Raw genomic sequence first — 9,886 nt, 5'->3', positions numbered from 1 at the left:
AACTAGTCTTTCAAGCCACATAAAATCCGCCAATACGCAAAGGAACGCCAACACACGAACCTAGGGAATCTACAGGCCACAAGCCCGAACGCATAATCCACAAAACAGTACCAACCTAAGATTTCCATCCCAAACTCCGAAGTCCTATACATGTATTCTCCGTTTCATCTAATACACGAATTATGCAAGTCTAACCGAAGTCTACTAAGAAAGGAAGTTGTAACCTACCTCAGGCCGAACAAGTGTGCGAACATCCATTTGGACTCCATCTTCCATCTTCGTAGGGAATTGTAGATCCAAGAGGTTTAAGAACGATGGATACATTTGAGAAAGCAACAATTGAAGAAATCGATCATAGGGGTAAAATCGTCATTTCCAAAATAATCATTCTAGATTCTTGATTATTACTATTTTACCACTTTTATGAAAAACATGGTTTACCTAAGTCCAACTTATCTCAATCATTCATATGAGACACTATTAGCAACTTAGCAATTTAACCCATTTTAGAAATAGCAAGGGTTTGGGTTTAGAATTAGTTATTAAACTAATTCTTGCAATAAGGAAGCCATCTTAGAGCCACTAATTATTCTAGGACAATCATTACTACAATTCCCCAAGGGTCTCATAAGAATTTTGATGAAAGAACCTTCATTTAAAGCTTTGCCATAATCAAAATTGGTGTAAGAAGGAAAGAGGGGAAATTAAAGGAGAAGAAATGAGAGAATTAAGGAGATTACCTTCCCAACATATTGGTCTCAAGGAGCTGAAAATACCTCTAGATGGCGGCTGCAACTTGGGAAAATAATTGATAGGTGAAGTCAATAAATGGGATTTTAAATAGGTCAATCACTGGTCATCTAGCGCTTCAGCAGTCGGTCTACCGCTTCAGCGGCACCGCTTAGGCGTCCTCGAGACCACTTCAGCGGTATGAAGAACTTTTCCCGCCTTCGCTTCAGCGGGGGTGTGGTCGTCGGATGACCGCTGTTGCGATCAGCCTGGCGCTGGGGCGGCCTGGCTGGGTCCAAGTCCCGAATTTTGATATTTTAATTCCTATCTGCACAACGGGTCCAGTTAGGCTCTGTTCACCGAGAATACATAACGAACCGAACAAGTTCAGGATGTCAAAGTTGCGAATCTTTCGAGATTTACGGTAACGACTAAACGGGTCGTTACATATAGTATGGTTGTTGGTTCTCAATTCTAGGTTGGTACCAAATAGAAATTCGAATGAAATCCGACCTATGCGAGTTGCGTGGTTGTACGCTCTGCTGAATGAAAAGCCAATTAACATTTGGCGAGTCATTTGCGCCAACATGAAAAAGTGTCGAACAAAAAAAGTTGTTAGATCTCTATATTATATCTCCACTATAACCAAATTGATCTCCAATTTTGGAAATCCTCTGCATGACGATATTGCAACTTTTGTGCCTTTGAACATTGGTCTGAGCACTATTCGTGCTCTAGGACCATGTGTCGGACCAAATGACGCAGAGGCGCCACATCCACCACCTCAGAGGCACCAACTACCGGTATGGGTTACTGATTTTCAAGCATGATTCGACAGGCTGGAGGAAAAAATTGATAATGTATCCACTCAACAACAGCAAATGAAGGAGCAGCTTGCTACTGTTCGGGCTACGCAAATAGAGCTTCTCTTTTATTCTGTTACCACTTTATAATCCATTGAAAAAATTATTAACAATGTGGTGGGAGCACTTACTCTAACAAACATCCCTACTGTCCCAACATTTGATTTTCAGAATATGGGAGTTGATTTTCCTGTAGGACAAAAATATTTTCAGGAATAGGATAATCAACTTTTCTATAGAGAAGCTTCATCAGAAGTAGCACCACAACAAGGTGCTCATGGGAGTATGTTGAATATGGATTTTCTAATCTTGCACTTATGGATGGTGACAATAATTTTCAGCAGCTAATTGGGGAGATAGCAGGAGGGCAGGTGCTAACGGTTGGGAGGGAATCTCAGGACCCTTACCAGAACTATGGTGGGGAGGTTAACAATAACTATTATAACTACTAAGCAGTGGAGAAGCAGTAACCCCCCAACTTGAGTCCTACATTTTGTGAAATGTACGATTTGAGTATGGGGGAGGTAATGTCTTTTTGTTAAACTCCTCTCAAATTATTAGAATGTTTTTAGGTAGCTGGATGAAAGTTTTTGACTGCTACTTTGTATGGATAGTAGAGGAGTGAAGGTAGAACCTTTTTTTTTTTTTTTTCTTGTTGTGTGTACTGGCCCTGAAAAGTTGTAAGCGAGAAGCAGGACTCTAGTGCTGCATATGTGAATAAATAAAGCTTGTTTTTAGTAGGCCAAAGTCATAAGATTCCCTCGACTTGTCCCGATTTTTCATTTGGTACTTCCAACTGAGGTCGTATCAAATGAACCCTTCAAGACAACTGTTAATGTGCCATTTAAACACAAAATAAATATGCACCAACACACAAATGGTGCGTGTAATTCACACGCAAAAATAACAAATAAGATAGAGCCACGTGGATTTTAGCTTTAAAAAAATAAATAAAAGGATTTTACAAAAAAAAAAAAAAAAAAAGTAGAAACAATAATAGTCATCTTCTTTAGCGCTCCCCCCCCCCCCCCGACCGACCCCTCTCCTCTTCTTCAAACCCCACCACCCCTCTCCTCTTCTTCAGCCCCCCACCGCCCCTTTCTTTCCTCTCTTTTTCTTCTTCCTCCACTAGTCATCCGTCGTCCTCTCATTCCCAACTAATTCTTTTTCTTCTAAATAATTTACTTTAAAAAAAAATAAACATCAATAGCAGCAGCAGGAAGAAAGAGGAAAAGCAAGAAAAGTAAAGGGGTGTGTTTGGATGAAGGGTTTTTTTTGTGTGTTTATTTCAAAGGACTATTGATTTTTTTGGTCCATTAATGGAGAAATGTTGTTGTTGGTGCTGTAATGGTGTTGGAGAAGATGAAGGGGAGAGAGAGAAAAAGTTGTTTTTTTTTTTTTTTTTTTTTTTTTGCCTTTTTTGTCAGTCAGGGGGATCCACATAAATAAGATTTGAAATGCTTCTCACGCTCCTTAAAAAAGTGGACAACACGCACATGACATGTGTCTATATGACGCAAGACGTCTTCTTGGAGGGTTCGGATTGTCACTTTACTCCCGAGGGGTCCAAGTGAAAAATATGGACAAGTTTGAGGATCTATCTATGACTTTAGCCTTTTTAGTATAATTTCTTATGATGCATGAAGTACATCCTATCCCTATGAAGCTATTACTAGGCATAGTTCCTCTTAAATTCTAAATCCTAGCTTTAATATTCCTTGTGATACATCAGTACATATGGTTTGTTTTGTGCCTAACAGTTTCTCATGTTTCTTCAATTCCCTAAGGGCCTGTTTGGAAAGCCACCCAGATAATTGGAATTGGGTGTAATTACTGCAACCAAGAACCAAGTAATTACACATCGTGGGAATTGGGTGTAATTGAGAGGGTGTAATTACACCTCCAATTCTCAAGGAGGGTTGAGAATCGTATAATTACACCCTGTAATTACAGGATTACTTTTTACTTTGTTTCGGTTACTTTTTACTTTGTTTCTTTTTTGTTTATTTTAATTTCTTTTTATTTTTTATTTCTATTATTTTAATTTCTTTTGATTTTTAATTTATTTTAATTTCTTTTTCTATTATTTTAATTTCTTTTTTATTTTTACTTTTTAATTATTATTATTTTTTAAAATCTATTTTTTTTTATATTATTTCATTTCCTTTCTTCTCATTCCCAACCTTTACTTCTTGTGGTTCCATGTAATTGCTCGTATTTTTTTTTATTTTTTTATTTTATTCATTTAGCATAACCGTGTTATTATTCTAATTTTTGAAACTATACCTCTAATATTGGAAAGAATGAGCCATTAAAAAACTTAGCATATAACGAGTAACGTTATTAAAGTAGAATTTCGTTGTGAATGAGGTTATAGACTTATATTTTCCCTTTCTTTTAAATTATTTACTTAAGTTACGTTGGAACTTACTTATGTAATAAGAGTATTATGTTAAACTTTTTCTTTTGGATTTTGAATTTAGGTTATATTTTCAATTTTAAGTTATTTGCTTTCACATTGCATATTGTTTATTTTTCACTTACATTTGATGGATTTTTTGTGTCAAACATTTGAATAATGTTATGGCATTATATTTATAAATATTATTTTTTGTCAAACATTCAATCCATGACGTTCTCACAAAAAAAGTCTTCTTTAGTTTTATAATTAATTAAAATTAAATATTATTAATTTGAAAAATATATATCAATATTTTTTTACGAAGATAGTTACAAATATATGATTATTAATTAATATACTTTCAAGAAACAATGTGTTATTAAATAACTAATTTAATATCATTTATAAAGGAAAATATTTTTTAAATATTAATTTTAAATTTTTTATAATAAATTTTATTTTTAAATTAAACTAACCGTGTAATTACACTGTAATTACGTTATGACAAACAAAACAGGTCGTTGTAATTACACTACTGTATAATTACTAGGCTGTGTAATTACTACCCTAGTAATTACACCAATTCCAATTACCAGATGGCTTTCCAAACAGGCCCTAATTGTGTGTTCCATCTATTGAAAAGGAAGAGTCAATGTTTATATGCATTATAAGGTGAAAATTGAAAAATAAGGGCCAAAGAAATGCACAGGTATTCTCCCCGATCCCATCTGAATGTGGCAAAACTACTATATTTGTGTATTCCTCTCAATTATGCTCTCTTTGCCTAACCAGTACTCATATCATCTATGTGATATTTATGCTATGTATGTGACTTCGCTGTAAGTAAATTTTGGATAAAAATCAGTGCACTTCCCCGCTCCCTCGATCGTATGCTATTTGTTGTGTTGTCAGTCAAGTGATTTATGCTTTAGATGGAAAATGCTTTAACCTGCCTCTCCCAACTTTCAGCATTGTGAGAGTACTTTTTAATGCTACCATACTTAATAAAATGAAATGGCAGAAGTAACAGTGGGAACAAATACACTTATGCGAATAAGAAGAATTAACTCTAGAAAAAATAAAGACGTCACATAAATGAATCTTGGATATGAATGGAGTAATAACTAATTATGAGTATTAGTCCCGTTTATATATGGCTTCTATCCCTGACCTTTTGAAATTGGTTCTAAATTCGTATGCAAGTTTTGAAGTTTTCTTGCGGTTTTAGAGTCTAATTCTTGTTGTGGGATGATTGATTAGCTAAATATTACATGCAATTGTGGTATTAAGTAATCCCATTATAGATCATTATTGTTGGGTGTACATTTTAGGTGAGAAAGATATGATCTTGAAGCTTGTGCTAACAATGAGTTCTAATGCAGATATATCTAGAAGCTTATAACATTGCTGATATTACAAGCTTCTTACACTGCTGCTTTAACTCTTATGTAAAGCATATAAAATGTGGTTCCGTTAGAACCTAAAGAAGATAGAACTAATCGCACATTTTCTTCAAACTCTTGTTTATGCGAAACTTTTACTTAGTTATAATAATTATGTTGACCGTGGGCTGATGAGTTTCCCAGATTGATTTGCCTTCCTCTTGTTAGTTTTCCAGTATTCTTCCATTACATGCTAAAGTTCCTTTCATTCACATGATAAGTCCAATGAGCTAACAGATATTTCAGAATGCTGTGATTAATATATTTTACAACATGTTATTTTTTGTCATGTTTTCTTTGATACTCCTAATAACCAGATCATAATTGAAACTGTAACAAACTTTGTCCCGAAGGGAAGCATTACCACGGTGACGACACAGAGGATTAAACTTTAAAATGTGCGTCATGGACCAACCTTTTTCTTTTACAAGAGACTCATTTTTCTTATGCTGTGTAACAACCTTATTCGCAACGAGATACCCCAAAGGAATGACAACAACAGGGGATGTAACTCATCGAAGTCCTTTTTATCTCTTTTTCTTATAAAATATGCGTCATGGGGACACGACATTACTTAAGCATGGGGGGATAGCGGAATATGTCATTTCTTTTATGATTTTTCTCTAAAGATATTTTTTTCTTTCTCCTGTATTACAATTTTAAAAAATGTGTATGTGTGTTTTAATATAAAAGCTATAAAATAAGTTACTGTACTCGTAAAAGTCACTTTTATGTACTTCCGTGAATTTCTTGTTCGGTTCTTTGCCGTGGTCGTAATATTTTGAACCGAACACTTTTTAGGACTTTTAGTTATCTTCTTTGTTTTGGTAAATAAGCCAGCTAAACTTGGTTTGATTTGAAAATCATGAGACTTCAGAAAGACGAATCTAACTGAGTACCTTTCATGAGTTGTATGACTACTTTTCTAAACTCATACTTGCTTATTGGTGATTGGAACCATGGTGTTCAATAGTCCCTCGTGCATTGTGTGGTCAATATATATTACCTAGTTCTCATGCTTATTTGAAAATCTAGAACTTGCCTTGAATGTGGTTTGAGGCGAAATTCTAGGTAGATTTTGAGTTGAGAAATGAAAGTAGGCCTTTCTTGTTAAACCATGGCCTAAATTGACCTACCTTGATGATTTTTATCCCTAGCTAGCCCTGTTGAGCCTAAATAAATTATCCTTATTGAGCCTAAATAAATTATCCCTTATTTATTGATCGCCGAACTTTAACCATTAGCCTTTTTTTTTGTTACGATGTTTTATTCATTCACCCTATCTCCCTTTAGAAACTTTAAGAGTTGATTTAAATGCAGAAAATTAGTGTGAATTGTGAAAGGAACCAGAGACAGGATAATTGATTGAGTTGTCGATCTTTTGAAATGTTGTCGTAAAGAAAAAAAGTGTTGTTAAAATTTTTTTTTTTTTAAACACAACCAAAAGAAGAGCAACAAAGAGATTTTGGAAGCAAAGGAAAAATAACCAAAATCATGAAAGGAGAAAACTCGCACAAAAAGACAAAGTTAGATTATTTCAAAGACAATGGAAGAAAAATTGTGCTCAAACGAGAAGTAAAATGTAGTGCCTAAAGGGGATTTGAGTCACTATTATCCATATATATCCTACCTATCTCTAAGCCTACATTACAACCTTATAAAAGCCCTACATGATCTCAGCTCAAAGACTCCTACGTTAGTTGATAATCACATGATAATCAAGCTTCTGGTTCTTTCCGATAACATGAGATACTTCTTTGTTGAGAGTAAGCGAAATTTCTACATATGCCCTTCTTTGTTCTATAATAGATATATTGTGTGATATATGGGCATCTTTCTTCATTTGGTGAGAGGCCCTTGGGATTAGAAAATATGTTATTTCAATTCTCAATAAGTGAACATGAGTACGGTAAAGGTTGTTGAACTCGTGGGTTCATCTTAATTGATTCTTATTTTTCGAAAGTTCTCATGATTTTACTAAACTGTTTAGCCACTATATTCGAAATCTTCTTTGCTCGAGGACGAGCAAATATTGAGGTGTGGGGGAATTTGATTAGAAAAAAATTACCATTTATAAATTTAGTTGCTATTAAACGTTAATACTAATATTTTTATTTTTCTTTGCAAAAAATGTCATGATTTAATAAGAAAATCAATAACTCATCGACGAAAGAGATATGTGGCAAAAGAGATTCAAGTACTTATTTTACAAAGAATGATACAACACAAACAATATATATATATAGTGAAAAAGTGAAGAAAAGAAGTTGCACGTCACTTTCAAACTCAAAAGACATGTGCAAATTTAAAAGAAACTATATGCATAAGTCGTAAGCAATTTGCAAAATTGGCAACTTGCCAAATTAAGGGAAAGATCTGAGACTACTACACCAATTTCGTTGCAATTTCCAACTTACCAAAAGAAGAAAGTTATTTACAACTTTGCCGTGACAAGACTCTATAAATGATGAGCAATGAGCTGCTGTGGAAGACACGAGTTTCAGGGGAGGAGACAATATTTCATAAGAGTTCTTTTCTTTGTTGTTCCATTCTTGAGCTTTTAACTATTATAGTTCCTGCTTTTAATTAAATAGAGGAAATTATTCTTCTTAAATATTTCTTCTATTTTCTTATTTAATGGACATGGATATTTCCGTTAGTAGTACTAACTCCATTTAACTTTTGGCTAAGTGAGAGAGAATGACGAATCTTAATATTTCTATATAATAGTAGATATTATTTCTCAATTTCACATGCTTGAACTGAAGCTTTCTATTTAACTTTCATCTGCCTTACAGTTAGATGTTACTATTAAATTTGTTTACGTGTATCTAATTTATACTACAAATTCACGAGTTACTAATTTTGTAATTGAGAGAGGCGAAAAAAGTAACATAGTTAGTTGTGGTATTGATAGATGTTAACATTTATTTAGCGACATCTATCTCTTTTATGTTATTAATTTTACACTTATTTTGTAATAGGCGAATAGTGTAGAAATTAGTTATAGCAAGTAAGGTAACCGAAAAGGACTTACTAAAAAGAGCATGTTTCAGTTGCGCATATATTTATGGTGCTTTAACGTTACTACTTTGGTAATTAATTTGTATAACTGAGAGGAGTGCAATTAGTTGTTCAACTTGCGTAATAATATATAAATGTAATCGTGAGAGGCATTTATACATAAGAAAAATAGAAATTGGAGAATAAATAAATCTACTACATAATAGACATATTACATGAAGTTAGGATCCCAACACCTTTTATTATATTTGTGAAAAACCAAAATATTTCTCCATTGCTCTATTTACGCATCTTTCGTTAATTAACTCGCAACTAAACCCTTTTTTGATTCTCTCAAATAGTAATTAAACCAAGAAACATCTGTAGAATAGATAAACCAATCTCTGTGGGTTCGATATCTTTCTATACTATTATTTGACAGAGTACTAATTAAAATATATACACCAGACACTCATCATGTATGTTGTCGTAGACTCGTGATGTTGATTAATTTTCTTAACTGGTGTTTGTCAAGTCCTGAGTGTAGATTGTGTTGAGATATGTAGTGTTTTCTTCTTGGATATTTGTTTGGACCTTATGAGTATTGTATTATGAAATATATTTCTGTGCATATTATTTTAGTGCTCGTTGTATGTTTGTATTTTCTAACACTTGTTCCATGGGTATTTAAGTGAAGGGTCGAGGATCGAGGGTTATATTTACGTATAACTCCTTACCTGCATGTTGATAAAAGAAAAATACCACGCATAAATTAAGTTGTTATTTAATTTTAATATTAATATATTCTATTTCTTTGCAGGAAATACCATAATTTTAATAAATAAATCAAAATAGCAAAATCAAGAAGAAGAAGAAGCGGGGAACGGAAGAGGTGCTGCAAAAAATGGAAATAAGTTATGCAAATTTTGTTGAGTGTGGGGCCCACCAACTTCTTAAAACAAAAAGAAAATCAAATGAAGAAAGAGAAGAAGCTGCAACTTACCATTTTGGTTCGTGTTTACTAACTGTAAAAGCAATTGGGAATTTACAACTTGCCAAGTGGTGAGAAAGTGCATATTAAAATAACTTAAAAAAACAAAGAAAATGAAAAAGAGGATACGGTTGCAGCCTACTTATTTTGGTACAGAATGAAAGTTTTACAAATTTTCTTTGTGGGACCCAACAAATAAAAGAGAAAGAAAAAGAAAAGGAGTGATGAGAGAGAAAACTGGTAGGCTGCAAACTGAACTACAATTTGCTTGCAAATGTGGAAACTTGTTGTGATTGGTTGGAAAGGAGGTAAAATTTGCTATAAATAGAGGCATCCAACTCTAGTTCAACACACCAATTCAGAAGATTTGAGAGAACGAAAAATTTGGAGGAGAAGCTGCAGTTACAATTCTTCTCATTCTTAAGCTTCTTCTTCTACTATTTCTTCAATTGTTTAG

This window comes from Lycium ferocissimum, chromosome 5 (assembly GCF_029784015.1).
Source record: "Lycium ferocissimum isolate CSIRO_LF1 chromosome 5, AGI_CSIRO_Lferr_CH_V1, whole genome shotgun sequence".
NCBI lineage: Eukaryota > Viridiplantae > Streptophyta > Magnoliopsida > Solanales > Solanaceae > Lycium > Lycium ferocissimum.
This window is presented reverse-complemented; position numbering follows the sequence as displayed.